This window comes from Coffea arabica, chromosome 11e (genome assembly GCF_036785885.1).
Source record: "Coffea arabica cultivar ET-39 chromosome 11e, Coffea Arabica ET-39 HiFi, whole genome shotgun sequence".
Lineage (NCBI taxonomy): Eukaryota > Viridiplantae > Streptophyta > Magnoliopsida > Gentianales > Rubiaceae > Coffea > Coffea arabica.
Genome location: NC_092331.1, coordinates 20,622,078 through 20,638,661, shown reverse-complemented (window position 1 = coordinate 20,638,661; position 16,584 = coordinate 20,622,078).

Below are 16,584 nucleotides of genomic sequence, written 5' to 3'. Positions count from 1 at the left end.
CTTTGAAAGTAGTTTTGTTTCTTATATTGAAGCAACTGATTAAGGTCATCCATTCTTCTTTTCAAACTCCCTTGTTCATTTTTAAACATTTCATGAAGTCTTGTTTTTCTATCAAGCTCAAAGTGTAAAACAGTCTTACTTTTTTTTAAGAAATCACTTTCAGTTTTTAGTTGTTTATTTTCTTGAAAAAGATGTGCATTGTCCTGAAGAAGAAAGCTAATTTTATGTTTTAATTCCTTATTTCTATCATAAGATTCTTTCAAATTATCATGCAATTTTATAATGAAAGATTCAAGATCATCATCAGTTTCATCATCATTTTCAAATTGAGAGTTAGAAGATGTTACCTCATCATCTCCAATGGCCATGAAAGCCAATTGAGCAGATTCTTCTTCCTCTTCAATTTCACCATCGGAGTTGCACTCATTCCATGTGAATTGGAAGTTGTTGAATCTTGATTTTCTTTCAACTTTCCTCTTCTTCATTGGACACTCACTCATGTAGTGTCCAAGTTGGCCGCATTCATAGCATTTGTCACTTTGCTTTTTGTTGGCCTCATACTTTTCTTTATTTTTTGCATTGTTGAATTGATTAGAATCTGAATTGCTAGATCCTCCTCTTCTAAATCTCCTTTCGTTGAGGATCCTCTTGAAATTTCTTGTGATGAGAGTTAGATCACTATCATCAACTACCGCATCTTCTCCATCTAGAGAGGCAGAATCATCTTCATCATGAGATGCCTTTAGAGTAATACTCCTTCTTACCTTCGCATCCTCTTTCTCTTGCACTTTGGATTTAAGTTTCAGTTCATAAGAGGTTAGAGAATTAATAAGAGATTCAATGGGCAGGGAATTTAGATCTCTAGTTTCTTCAATGGCAGTAACTTTACTCTCCCAATCCTTGGATAAAGCATTCAGAATTTTTCTATTTTTCTCACCTTGAGAGTATTCATTTTCCAGCACCTCTAAATCCTTAATAAGGTCGTTTGAATCTACAGTACATCTCATCAATGTTTCATGAGGTTCCATCTTGAACGATTCATACTTGGTAACCAGAATAGACTTCTTTTGTTCTCTCACATTCTCACTTCCTTCATGGATTTCTCTAAAGTTTGTCCCAAATTTCTTTAGCGGACTTACAACCCTTGACTCTAATAGATTCATTTGAGTCTAAAGTACAATATAACACATTCATGGCTTTTGCATTTAAGGTGAGATAAGCTCTATCCACAACAGTCAGTTCATTTCTAGTTTTTGGTCTAGATCTATAAGTATTTTCATCTATAAGAGAGGCATCATATGGACCTTCACTAATAATAAACCACAATTCAATATCAATTGATTGCAAAAATAAAATAATTCTTTCTTTCCAACTCACATAATTTGACCTATTAAACATAGGTGGTCTAATCACAGAATGTCCTTCAAAAAATATGGCATTATTGGTTGTCATTTTTATTCCTAAGCCGCTTGAACTTAATCTTTAGGAGACCAAACTCTGATACCAATTGCAAGAATCGAAAATAACCTAAGAGGGGGGGTGAATTGGGTTGATTACAAAGCTAATCAAGTTATGGCCACTTTTGCTCAATATGAAATTTACCCTCTTTTCTAAGTGATCACACAATGAATCAATTAATGAATGAACAAAATCACTTGAGAGAAATAGAAAAGATAAGCAATGTAAAGATCACAAATGTAACAATAAGTAAATAAAAAGAAAAGAATTGCAAACCAATTAACTACCCAACTCCTCTTGAACTTGTAGATTAATTCAAATAAGTTTCTTTAAGTTGATGAATTACAATCACTCTTGTGTACAAAGGAAGGTTCACCTCCTCCTTACCTCGAACTCCACTCGGTCAAGTTAGGAAGTTTTACTATCCCTCAGGACAACCCTCACAGAGTTACACTTATGAAGTATTCACTCACAAATGTAAAGCTTACAATGAACCTCACACTACTAAAACTACAAATCTTTCTTGGAGAGTGTTTTCTCACTAAAACTACTCTAGATCTTTTGTATCTTCAGTGTGCAAAAGTTATTTGAAATATCTGACCATGCTCTATTTATAGGAGACCAAGAAAGTGCTTCATTAATGTTTCTAACGGATAGAAAGTAGCTGAACAGTCAACTAACCGTTGCGAGTGCCGGACGTCCGATAGTCCTGTTTTTTGCGTCCGACAGTAGGCAGTGAACATAAGAGATTTTCTTCAATTCTTTCGGACGTCCGGGGTTGTCTTTGTGAGCATCCGACAGCTTTCGTCGAGTTTGAAGGATCCTATCGGACGTCCGATGCTTGCGTCCGAAAGAGGTTAGTAAGTTAGGTGGAATATCTTAATTCTTTTGGACGTCCGGTGATGGAGTTCTTTATGCGTCCGAAGTTGCGCAATGAGTATCGGACATCCGATCCTGACTTCACAAGCATCCGACAACTTTCAGCAGTCTTTGTCCCTTTCAATTGCATTTGATCTTTGAATCTGATTTGCTTCATAACTGAAAGCATTTCTTGAAGAAATATTAGTATTATCCATTGTTTTGTAAACATCAAAAGTTAGAGACCAAGGTCAACAGAGCTGATGATAGTGTATCATAGATGCTTCCTAAATCTCCTATGTTACAAGGATTCATTTTATTTCACCATAATTAGACATCTCAAAGAATTGAATGATGGATAATCTGTGAAGACCCAAATTTTTACTTATTTTAATCTTATTTTAATGGCTTAATTAATTATTTATCCACCCATTTTTTTCAAATAATTTATTTCAACCATTTTAAATCCATTCATATGGAACAATGTCTTCCTTATGTTTTTAAAACATTCCGTTAGCAAATTTAATTTTCAAAGGTTCGTTTAAGTGAGAAATAATGAGTACATGTGTTTCGAGGTGATATTCTATTCGAGAGTGTAATTATCTTGGGAAAATTAAGAATGATCAATAGTAGATTAAGAAAAGTTAATTGAGGAATTAAAGGTGAATGAAATTCTCCTTATTTTAAATTCCTATTGCTAGCTTATTTAAAATATTTAATTGCCGTTTGCTCCGAATATTTTGTTTCAATCTTTTTAGACCTAATTACATGGATCTGTGACTTACATGTATTTTTAAAATGATTCGTTTCAAAATTTAATTTTTGAAATCTCGTTAAGTAAGAATAGTGAATACGCGTTTGGAGATAATGACCGATTTGAGAGTACAATAAGCTTGAAAAATTGGAGACTTTTACATTAGCCTTGAAATAGGTATTTTTATGTTTAAGTGCTCAAGTGATAGTTAGTTATACTATCGTTATAAGAATTTCTTGGAAAATTCACTTTATCGCGCTTGAATCGGAAGTACGCGTTTTTAAGCGCGCGATCAATTAAGGGACTTAAGGCCTTTATTTTTTTGACAATTAAGAGTGAATAATAATAGTATGAATATAAGTGCATTAGAGGTTTAGTGCATAAGTGAAACAAATCCGAGAGGAATCGAGCACAAAACACGCGCGTACGCGCACTATTCCTAGTTGACTTTTGAAATAACTTTTGGCCAAATTCTAAAGCTTCTCACGGAAGCTTACTATCAGCATTAGCTCTTCTTTTCCTGCTCCAAAACAGTGCCATCAACAACAAAAGGAACCAAGAAACTCTTCCATTTTCTTCATCAAATCTTGCTTCATTTCTTACACAAATCAACTCAAATTCACACCACACTTCGCTAATCACTTGGAGACCACATTAAGCTACAAAAGGGGGCTGCTTTTCACGGTTTTTCTTGGCCAAGAGAGGATCGAAATTTTGCCTTTGTTCATCACACAAGTAGGTAACGATCCGACCATCAAATTTTGATTTATGGAAGTAGAATTACACGTATAAACTCTTGCATGCATGTGGGTAGTCTTGTTTATGATGGATTTTTGTTTGGTGGTCTCTATGAACTCCCACCTTTGATGGAAGGACTGATTTGGTGATTGATGATGAAAATAATGTTGGTTTAGTGCTTATTATACTAGAAATGAGTGATGCTATGAGTAAAAACTTAAATGAGGTGCAATGGGAAAAAGTGACCATTTTGCCCCTGGTTTGTTCGACCACTTTTGTGCAAAATTTTGAGGTTCTAATGGATTTTTTATGTTGTTTACATGTTATATTGATTGTGTAAAAAGTTTCATGGAAAAATAATATGATTTGGTTGGTTAAATGAAGTGATTTCCAAAGTTTAGAAAACTGAAAAATGATTCCCGTCACTACCCAGACAGTCGTCTTGTTTCGGCTATAATTCATCGCTCCGATGTCGGAATCAAGTGCTGTTTACGGAACTGGAAACTAGACATTCCCAGCTTTCATTTGGTATAAAATTCAGGTTCTGGTTCCTCTCGAGAGAGCCAAACCATTCATTCAAAAATTGCTGTCCTGTTTCGTTTGTCACTGGGAGGCAGATTATGAATTGCAATTTGATGCTCACGTATGAGCTGGTTATGGACAGATTTTGAAAATGGTTTCTTCTGAGAAAATATAGCCTTATGAGTCTATTTTCTAACGCCACAAACCATGCTCAATTCTGAGTTGAATTGAGTGATTTTATGATCAAAATTCAAAACTGACTTTGTGAACGAAAACAGTGTTTTGGACAGATTTGAAACTAACTATGGTTTGGGACTTGTTATCCGAAGCTTCTTAGTGTAAATCATCTATCGAATGTACCTTGAACACATTTTGGACATTTCCTACTGGAATGAACCATGTTTGAGATGTCCCTTGACCAAATGTTTCGAAATGGCAAAACGGAAGTCCAAGGCAGATTTGTCTTGGAACTCCTTGGAATTTTAGTGGTTTTGTTAACCATCTTTCCGTGCTTATTTTTCTACAAAATTTTACAGAGAAATAGTCCCTATATGGTAGTATTATACTACTAAATTTGGTACCATTTCGAGTCCGTTTCGCTGCTTAACTAAACTACCAAAGTTCATGATTTGAGTTTGGAAAACCCTTGATTAACAAGGAAATCTTAGTAACTTTGAGCTACCATATCTTGGTCCTCCAAACTCCGAATCTCATTCCATTTGTTTTGTTTTAAACTTGGATTGCAACTCTAATAGAGTTCCAAATTTCAAAGGTTAGTTCGGATCAAGTGAATTTTGCCGAATTTTCAAAGTTGGCCAAAAACCAACCTAAACCTGTCTTCAATGCCCCAGAACAGCAAATTTGAGCTAATTTTTGGATACCTTCCGTTTGGAATCAGGGAAAATTATCTTCTAAGAACTTTTAGTACTTTCTAAGAGGTTTCCAACGGTACCAAGTTTTCCAATTTTGGACTTGTAAAGAGTGAGATACGATTTTTCAAAGATCTCGTATCAAAACTGAAATTTCCGAATCTTAAGGAAATGGAGTTTTCGAATTCTCCTTATTCCTTCAATATTAGTTGAACGTTGTATACTTGATTTCGAAGATGAAAACTCGATTTCTCTTGTGCTTTAAAAACCCCACTTTTGAACCTTGATTCGCGAGTAAGTTAGGCTCGCTTTCGTGAAATTTTCTTAGATTGTACAAGTGTACAATCATTCGTGATAATTGGGGTTTATACATGATAGTTCACTATTAATTGCTCAGACTCGCACGAGAACCTTCAAGAGGATCCCACGGTGAACGCCTGACCTTCAAGTGATATTTCTTCCTTGTTTATTTGGTGAGTGTCAAGTATGTGTTAAATGCTTATGTGATTGAAATATTAGTTGTACAAGTGTTATACATGATGCGTAAACTTGCCAAGCCGAGTGTGTACTTTATCACACTCGTTCTCATTTGAAATAAAAGACTCATGCTTGACCTCACTTGACTTGCTTGACCTGACCTGAATTGCTTGACCTGATGTGACTTGACCTGGAAAATATGCTACGGCTGCATAAGTCGATTGGAGCGATGTCTCATCGACCTCTGAACGATAGTAAGTACCACACCGATTTGGTGGGAGGTACCTCTCGAATCGTCTCAGACCTATTAACTGAACGATTGTAAGTACCACACCGATTCGGGTGGGAGGTACCTCTCGAGTCATCTCAGTACCCTAGACCTCTGAACGATAGCAAGTACCACACCGATTCGGGTGGGAGGTACCTTTCGAATCGTCTCAGAATCCTAAAACATTCTAAGTCGATTGGAGCGATGTCTCATCGACCTCTGGACGATAGTAAGTACCACACCGATCCAGGTGGGAGGTACCTCTCGAATCGTCTCAGAACTATAAACTGAACGATAGTAAGTACCACACCAATTTGGGTGGGAGGTACCTCTCGAGTCGTCTCAGAAACATAAATGAAATACGTAAAGTGCTATGAATTTAATTATCTACCCGGGTGACGGGGTGTCGTCACGAGAAGGTATTGAATTGAACTTGGAACAAAGTAAACAAAGATTTAGCTTCTGAGAGCTCCTACACCCTACTCAAGAGGGTTTATTATAAATTTGTGAATTTCTTGAATGTTATAGTTTTCACTATTGTTCAAGTGCTATTGCTATTGAATTACTTGTCTTGCATGTTTTCTTGGCCTCACGAGCATCCGCTCACCCTGTTAGATTTGTTTTTCCTTAACAGGAGCTGAAATGGGAGGAATTTTGGAGAAGCTTAATTGATGCTTCACTTGATTAGAATTGTGAATGTATTTGTTTAGAATTTGATTTTGGAAGCTGTATATTTTGGGAATGTAAAGTAATTGGTTAGATTATGATGTAAGACTTGAACGGTTATAGAGGTATTGACCTTCCTTTATCTCTTCGATTTTTAGTATCGATTGGGTATTATTGAGTGTAAATTGAATTAGTATCGAGTCCTGGCGAGAGTTGGGCAGGCGTTCCGCCGATACCCTTGGGTTCGCCCTTGGGAGAAGTGGGGCGTCACATAATCAAGATTTAACATATATGAAATCCTTCAACAATAATTTCATTACTAAAATTGACAATTTTTCTTTAAATAGATATTGATTTATTAGAGAATGATTGGCTATATTGAAAAATTAGTTCAATCAAATTTTGTCATTGACTATAAGTCAATAGTTGACTAAAAAGATATCAAGAGTTGAAAAGGCGAATTAATTATCAAGAGTTGATAAATTAAAAGAATTTAAAGAATAAGCCATATGTGAGGACCCGAAATTTTATTTTATTTACTTTTATTTTATTTTACTAGATTATTTAATTATTTATTCACCTGTTTACTCCGAATAATTTATTTCATCCTTTTTAAATCTATTTACATGGAACAATGCCTCATTTATATTTTCAAACCGTTCCATTCGCGAATTTAATTTTTCTACGGCTCGTTTAGCGAGAAATAGTTTTTTCGAGATAAATTCTGTTGATCTTGATCCCTATCTTTTGATGTTTACAAAACAAATGGATGATACTAATATTTCTTCAAGATATACTTTCAGTTTTGAAGTTGTTTGATCCCATGAACAAGTGCAATTGAAAGGGGACTAAGTATGCTGAAGCTGTCGGACGCTCAAATAGTCAGGATCGGACGTCCGAAAGGATGAAAAACATCAAGAAGGAAACTCTGTCGGACGCTCGTAAGGAAGCATCGAACGTCCTAAAGGATCGGACGCATGCTTCGGACGCACATCAATCTCATCGGACGTCCTAAATATTCCACGAAGATTTGATAACTCTCTGGACGACGTTCGAACACAGAAGCTCGGACGATAAAATACCATCGGACGTCCGAACGACAACTTGACTGATTTTCGGACGATGGGATCGGACGGTGTTTAATCTGTCGGACGTCCGACGTCCCCAACGGCTAGTTGACTATTCAGCTACTTTCTATCCGTTGGATGCTTTAATGAGGCACTTTCTTGGTCCTATATAAATAGTGGTTGGTCAGATACTTCAGAGAACTTTTACACACTTTGTTTACAAGATCTCAAGAGATATTTTAGCTAGAAAATAGTCTCCAAAGCTAGATTTGTAGTCTTAGTGGTGTAAGGTTCATTGTAAGCTTTTCATTTGTGAGTGAATCTTTCATGAGTGTAGCTCTGTGAGGGTTGTCCTGAGGGATAGTAAAACGTCCTGGCTTGACCGAGTGGAGTTCGGGGCAAGGAGGAGGTGAACCTTCCTTTGTACACAAGAGTGATTATAATTCATCAACTTGAAGTAGCTTGTCTCAATTAATCTACAAGCTCAAGATGAGTTGGGTAGTTAATTGGTTTGCAACTCTTTCCTTTTTATTTACTTATTGTTACGTTTATGATCTTTAATTTGTTTATCTCTTCTACTCACAAGCACTTGTGCTTTCTTATCAACTGTCTCATTGGTTGTCTTCGGGCCTTACAATTGGTATCAGAGCTTGGTCTTCTAGAGATTAAGCTTAACCGCTTAGAGTAAAGATCATGGCAACCATAAATGTTTCTTTTTTAGAAGGACAATCTATTGATAGACCACCTATGTTTAATGGTTCTTATTTTAGCATGTGCAAACAAAGAATGATGATTTTTTTACAATCCGTTTATATTGAATTATGGTATATGGCAGAAGATGGTCCTTATGAAATTAGAATAGTTGACTCTACCACTAATTTGAGTAGATTAAAGACTAGACAAGAATTGAATGAAAAAGACAAGAGATACCTTTCTTTGAATGCCAAGGCCATGTATATATTGTACAATGCATTAGATGTAAATGAATCTAGTAGGATTAAAGGTTGTAAATCAACTAAAGATATTTGGGATAAATTGTGTGAATTTCATGAAGGTAACCAAGATATTAAAGAACAAAAGAAATCTTTGCTTGTTTCTCAATATGAATTTTTCAAAATGCATCCTCTTGAAAATGTTGATAAGATGTGTACTAGATTTTGTGACATTATTCAAGATCTTAAATTGCTTGGAAAAGAATATTCTTTGGGGTGAGAAAAATAGAAAGATTTTGAATGTCTTGCCAAAAGAATGGGAAAACAAAATAAATGCTATAGAAGAGGCAAATGATTTAAATTCTATGTCCATTGAATCTTTTGTGAATTCCCTAATCTCTTATGAATTAAAGCTGAAATTCAAAGTGCAAGAGGAAGAAAATGCAAGAATGTACAAGAGTGGCATAGCTTTTAAAGCATCTCAAGTGGGGGATAACCCATCCTTCATGGGTAATGAAAACATGGAAGTGGAAAATGATATAACTCCTCACATCAAATGTTTCAAGAAGATCTTCAACAAGAGAAGTTCAAGAGGAGATTACAAAATTACATGGGATGAATGCAATTCAAAAAGAGAAAAAGAAGAGTTGGCCCAAATGGCACTAATGGCCATTGGAGATGATGAGGTAACATCTTATAACTCTCAAGTTGAAAGTGATGATGAAACTGATGATGATATTGAATCTTTCATTATAAAATTGCATGATAGTTTGAAACAGTCCTATGCTAGAAACAAGGGGTTAAAACAGAAAATTGGTTTTTTGCTTCGAGATAATGCAAATCTTTTTCAACAAAATAAAAAGTTGAAAGCTGAAAATGATTACTTCAAAAAGAGTGAGACTGCTTTACATTTTGAACTTGATAGAAAAACAAAACTTTGTGATTTGTTCAAAAAGGAATAAGGTGATTTGAAAAGAAGAATGGATGGTCTAAATGAGTTGCTTAAACACAAGAAACAAGTCTGTTTTCAAAAGAATAGGTTGAATTCTAATTGCAACGAATTTGCTATCCATAGGAGAAGACAAGTAAGATTTATTAAACCTGTTCATGTAGATAACTCTTTGGTTATATGTAATTTTTGTTGTCAAAAAGGTCACATGAAAAGTGATTGTTATGTGAGAAAGAATATGATAAGAGGCATGAAATGCATGTGGATAGTTAGACATGATGCTAACTTTAACAAATAGGAGATTTTGTTAATCATTGCAGTGATTCTTGTTCACAATATTTTTTTGATATTTTCGATACTTTGATCTGTGTTTTCGCTGATATTTTTGAATACTACTGAATTTGTATGGTGTCAAAAAGGGAGAGAAAAGAACTATTCTGATCTAACGATGATTTGCTTATCTCTCTGTGATATGTTGGTATGTTGGTATTGCTGAATTCTGGTATCATTTCTCTGTTTTGTTTTGAATATTGGATTCTCTGTTATTATTGTTGGATTATGGTTGTTGGGTATTACTCTCATCTTATGATGACAAAAAGGGGGAGAAATGGATGCTATGTGTTAGGGGGAGTTATTCTGAAATTATAAGTTTGGTTGCAATGAGTGAGGGGGAGTCTATGCTCATATGCTCAATCTTTTTCCTTCCTTCCATCCATTATTTTGTCATCATCAAAAAGGGGGAGAATGTTGATCTTGATCCCTATCTTTTGATGTTTACAAAACAAATGGATGATACTAATATTTCTTCAAGATATACTTTCAGTTTTGAAGTTGTTTGATTCCATGAACAAGTGCAATTGAAAGGGGACTAAGTATGCTGAAGCTGTCGGACGCTCAAATAGTCAGGATCGGACGTCCGAAAGGATGAAGAACATCAAGAAGGAAATTCTGTCGGACGCTCGTAAGGAAGCATCGGACGTCCTGAAGGATCGGACGCATGCTTCGGACGCACATCAATCTCATCGGACGTCCTAAAAATTCCACGAAGATTTGATAACTCTCTGGACGACGTTCGGACACAGAAGCTCGGACGATAAAATACCATCGGACGTCCGAACGACAACTTGACTGATTTTCGGACGATGGGATCGGACGGTGTTTAATCTGTCGGACGTCCGACGTCACCAACGGCTAGTTGACTATTCAACTACTTTCTATCCATTGGATGCTTTAATGAGGCACTTTCTTGGTCCTATATAAATAGTGGTTGGTCAGATACTTCAGAGAACTTTTACACACTTTGTTTACAAGATCTCAAGAGATATTTTAGCTAGAAAATAGTCTCCAAAGCTAGATTTGTAGTCTTAGTGGTGTAAGGTTCATTGTAAGCTTTTCATTTGTGAGTGAATCTTTCATGAGTGTAGCTCTGTGAGGGTTGTCCTGAGGGATAGTAAAACGTCCTGGCTTGACCGAGTGGAGTTCGGGGCAAGGAGGAGGTGAACCTTCCTTTGTACACAAGAGTGATTATAATTCATCAACTTGAAGTAGCTTGTCTCAATTAATCTACAAGCTCAAGAGGAGTTGGGTAGTTAATTGGTTTGCAACTCTTTCCTTTTTATTTACTTATTATTACATTTATGATCTTTAATTTGTTTATCTCTTCTGCTCACAAGCACTTGTGCTTTCTTATCAACTGTCTCATTGGTTGTCTTCGGGCCTTACAAATTCGATCCGAGAGTGCATTAATCTTGGAGAATTAAAAATGATTAATAGTAGACTAAGAAAAGTTAATTGAGAGATTAGATGTGAGTGAGTTAAGTTAAGCTCAATTTGGAGCACTAATTGCACACTAATCGGATGTTGACTTTTGGGGCACCAAGAGCACTTTATGTCCATCCTTCTTACACAACATCACATCACCACCTACCAACCAAAAACTCTTCCTTCTTCTCTACTCCTTGGCCGAACCTCCCCTCCCTCATTTCCCCTAAAAAATTTCACCTTTGTCTTCCATTCTTGCTCCAATAAAGCTCCCCAAATTTGCTTCTCCTCTTGGTTCTTCACACAAGCTTGGAAGAGGACTTGATCAAGGAAGAAACTCGGTGATTTAAGAGCTCAAATTCTAGTGTTTAATCTTCTTATTGGCAGCAAGGTAACCATCCATAGAACCCTCAACTTTTCCTCTCTAATCTTAGTAGTAAGATAGTTTAGTTAGTTTAGTTGTTGGGTTGTTGATGGATTCACAAGAACCTTGATATTAGGAAGTGGACTTGAGGTGGCTTGATAAGTAGAGGCCTTGAGGATTTTGTGTGTTTAAATGCTTGTTTGTTACTTGCTTTGATGAGATATGGTGTAGTTGAGTTGGAAAAGTTGGAAAGAAAGCTAGAGGAATGAAAGTGCATGCTGTCCGAATTTTGTCCTGTTGAAACCTTCATGTTGATTTCGAAATTTTGATGTTATTTTGGAGCAATAATGCTTGATACATGTTTGTGGTTGTGTGTATGAAATATCTCCCAAAAAGCTTTTCATTTGATTGTGTTAAAGTAGGGTTAAAGTGAGGATAAATTTTGGAAATTTTACTGAGCAGGAAACCCCAACTAGTGTTCACGTTTTAAGTCATAACTTTTTGTCTGAGAGTTGAAATCGAGTGCCGTTTGAGGCATCCAAAACTAGACTTCAAGAGCTTTCCTATGGGCTGTAGTGAACCAGCAAAGATGACTGAAATTCCTCTCTGCTTGCATCCGAGAAATAGTCATAGCTGCAGTTTGTAGCTCAATTTTGCCTATCTTGCAAAACGAATTTTAAGAGAGTTCCTTCTAATGATTTTCATCATTTTAAATCTAGTTTTTAACACCACAAACCACACTAAATTTTGAGTTGTGTAACTCTAGTTATGATCAGATTTTGAAACTCTGTCAAGTACGTCAGAACTAGAATTTCGTAAAACATGTCCTAAAAATCAGTTTTCTTAAAACTGTTGTATCTTGGTGTAGAAAGGTCCGAATCGAGTTCTGTTTGCTGCATTTGAAACTAGGTTTGGAATTTTAATTGTGATATGAATTTCAAAAGTTTATTCCATTTCTACAAATTTTACCGAATTTTTAAACTTCATTAAATTTGCAAGCTTGTTTTGCTCTGTCCTGTCTAGAACATTGACTTTGAGCTAAAATGTGAATGAGTTCAAATTGGAGTCTGAGAAAAGCGTCTTCTAGAGAGTTTTAGAGCTTTGAGTTTAGTTTCCAACGGTATAAATGTTTCAATTTTTGAACTTACGGAACTCGAGATACGATTTTCCAAGTAGGGCCGCTCTAAGCTGGAAATTTTCTGATTTCAAACAAATACACTTTTTAAGAACTTTCCACCTTCCTTTGCGATTGTTGGACTGTTTTAAGTTTAATTTCATGATTACATACAAGGTCTCTTTGAACTTTAAACCTTCATATCGAATCTTAGTTTCCAAGGGATTAATTCCCTTTTCATGATTCTTCTTGGTTGCATAACTCCCTTGGTTTACAGCACCTCTCTTCATACTTGAATTACGGACTTCAACCCCTATTCTTATGGTCTCGATTTTCATAAGTTTGAACTCTAAAAGAGAGCATTTTGACCAGAGTAATTCTTGGTGAATTTCACTATTTTTATGCTTGAACCTTGGGAACCTTAACCTTGACATTTACTATGAAAATGAATGGAGTTTTGGATGAGTTTGACTCCATTATGTGATGGCCCCACCTCCCCCTAGGGCATACCCCAGGGTTCGGCGGGTCGCCTGCCCATTTCTCGCCAAGACTTACTTACTCATAGCTTAAGAAAAATAATGTACATCCACTTCAACTTAATATATACATTGATGCTCAAATCCAGATACAAAGCTTCTACACACCAAAATACTTCAAAGTGTTTACAATTCGAGTACAATCAACCCTAGTCGAGTGCTAGCGTGAGTACCATTTCAAAACTTCAAAACTAGACTACTCTGTACCAGTCTCACGCCTCGCTCGTACCCCTTGTAAGGAAAACAAATGTCGTGGAATGAGCTAAAAGCCTAGTAAGGTTCCAAATAGCAAGTTGACCATTATTTAAAAGTGCAAGTATCACGTAGCAAAGTAATGAGTATGAAAAGTTCATAAAAGTGAGCAATAACACTTCAAGTAGCAAATCTCAAAGTGAGCGAGTGTAAAGTTTTTCTTTTAAAACGAAACAATAACACGATAAGTACTAATCATTCCAAAGTATAAGGATACGGATGGCTCTCAGGAGCCAAATTCCCATTGCATCACCAGAGCTTGAGCAAGTAATAGTTGACACTCCGTCAACTTTCAAGTAAGTAACCAATCCAGTAGAGCACCATTTAAACTACTCTCCGTCCACCATCCAAACCCCTCATCGGGCCCGAACTCCAAGATAAACACTGGTGGTAATACTCGAGTATACCGATTAGTAGAGGAGATAACACTCCACTCGACAACACTAGATATCCATGGTTCGTTATCTAATCGACCAAGCTCTTGCCGGCTTGACTCGATTAACTAGCCAGTGGGGTTTGGGTCCCCAAGAAGTCAATGAGATAACATCTCTAATCGACTGAATCAAAATAAAAGTACGGAGATGGGAATGAGAGGCACCTCCCACTCACATTGAGTGTGGTACATGCTGCCGCTCAGCACTTACAAGTCAAATACAAGTATATCAAGTCAATTGCAACAATAAATAAATATATATTATATTAGGGCAAGTGCGATAAAGTACACTCTTACCCGATCAAACAAATTACATATCAATAAATCACATTGGTCAAGTATTGAAAACAAGTGTCCAGTTCAATCAGGTATTTGGAAGCACTCACCAAAAGATGCGGTGCCTTTACAGGTTACGTTCAGGTATTACTTCATATGTGGAGTCCAAATCTGCGATAGAACATTGTTTAAGAACTTTTGAAAGTAACTAAGGTTCGAAACTTAAACGTTTCGTTTAACAAGAATCACATAATTGAAACTTATTTGGAGAATATTTGTAAACTCATGCTTGCTCTTAAAACGATGAAACTTTAAAGTGATTAACCTTTGAAATTTGAAACTAATATATTTCTATTAGTCGTTACTTTCATTTTTCAAGGGTACAAGTTTCGGCCGAATTCTAACTTATATACCTCTATGAAAGAAAACTTTAATATCCTAGATGATTCAAGGGATATTCGTTCCCGAATTCGTACTCAAGTCGAGAGTACCTCTACCTAACCCTTGAGTGTAAATTTGGGCAGCACGCCCTTTGTGTTTACCTATTTTCCAGCCATTTATGGCTTCATTATTTTTTCTCAATTCAGCCCCAAAACACATACAAATAATCTCATCACAATAGCCGTTCAATAGGCTCAAAATCATCCAAGTACAACACAAGTATAATAATCCAATCGGAAATCAAATTTTGAAGGCAAAAGACTAAATGGCAGATTCGACATCTTATAACATTTTGGTCACAACTAGAGTTACTTTTATTAGATTGGTGGGAACTTTATACCATTTCGAAGCTAAGACAAAGGGCTACAACTTTCATGAAGACAACTCAATCCAGTTCACAATTGATCTAGGTCGAAAGTACAGATTACAGAACCAGAATATCCTTGTCAATACTAAATTCAAATAACAATAACTCAGGCTACACAATGTCGTTTGAGGCATTTTTAGATGTGTTGGAAAGCTGAAACATAGGGCTAAAAGTTTCATGTTTTGGCCAAAGGCTTATTTGATACGGATCAAGGTGAAAAAAGAAGCCAAAAGTGTGAGATCACAAAACTGTCCGCAAAATGAAGCTTTTGGCAGTCAGGGGTATTCCGGTCATTTTATATGCTACAGTACTCAGATTGAGCTGAAATTTTACAGGAAGCTATATAACATCATTTTCTACAACTTTCATGTTTTAATGTAAGCCTAATTCAGCTTCTAATATGCACAAATAAAGCTGGTCAGAGCAGGGCAGTTTCACTCCTTAAATCTAGAATTTAGTGCATTCAAGGTCTAACCTTCACATTTCTAGCTTAAACCACTACTTCAACTTTCTATACAGGATTATAGACATCATATTCTATCTAAACAAGAAAAAATACCATTGAACAATTCAAAACCCTAATTCAGAAATCCACCATAATCATCACAACTACTTAAATAGCTATCATTAGCCAAGAATTTAAGTTGCTATACAAACTTAACCAAGATTAAGGGAAAGATAATGGAAAAACAGCCTTCATACCTTGCTAATGATGCTTTCAAGAGAAACCTCAACCTTTCCTTCCAAAGTTTCACTACACAAAGCTTCTTAAAAACTAAAGGGAGAGTTTAATCGGTTTAGATTTTGGATTTTCACTCAAATTAAGCTAAAAATCAAGATGAAAATTAAATGGTTTCTTCCTTCTTTTCTCTCTCAAACTCACAGCTGGAATGTGCAGAAATGGAGGCTGAAATGAAGCTTCAAGAAGGTTAAGATGATAGGAATTCATTTGGGTCAAAATTGGACAAGTGTCACTTTTTGATTGGAAGTCAATTTTTTTCTTTTCTCTCTTGTTTTTAGTCCAAAATTTCGGCTGCATTAAGAAGATATTTAGGTCTGATTTTGTTTAATTAATAATAAGTAGATTAAGGTAATAAAGTAGTGTTCAAGTGGTGTACTCACTCGGTAACAAACGGTACACTTCGGTTCACACCGTTTTTCCTTAATTCACGTATACTAGGGTTTTAACTTATAATTCACTAACTTATTATTATCACTTCTAATCACACACTTAATATCATCTAAAACTCACTATTTAATCACTAAATTTATACACAGTCTATACCGATTGATTACATTACTAAAATACGTAAAAACTTGAATTTACGCTAACTACGAACCTAAATGAAAAACCCTTGATTCTAGGGTGAATTGCAATTTTTAAGGGGGTAAATGAGTAGTAAAGCTATTGTAAGGTACCTCTTTTCCAAGGGACATTCGTGGGCTTCTTCAATTAGACAGAGTTAGCTATCCTTACATTCG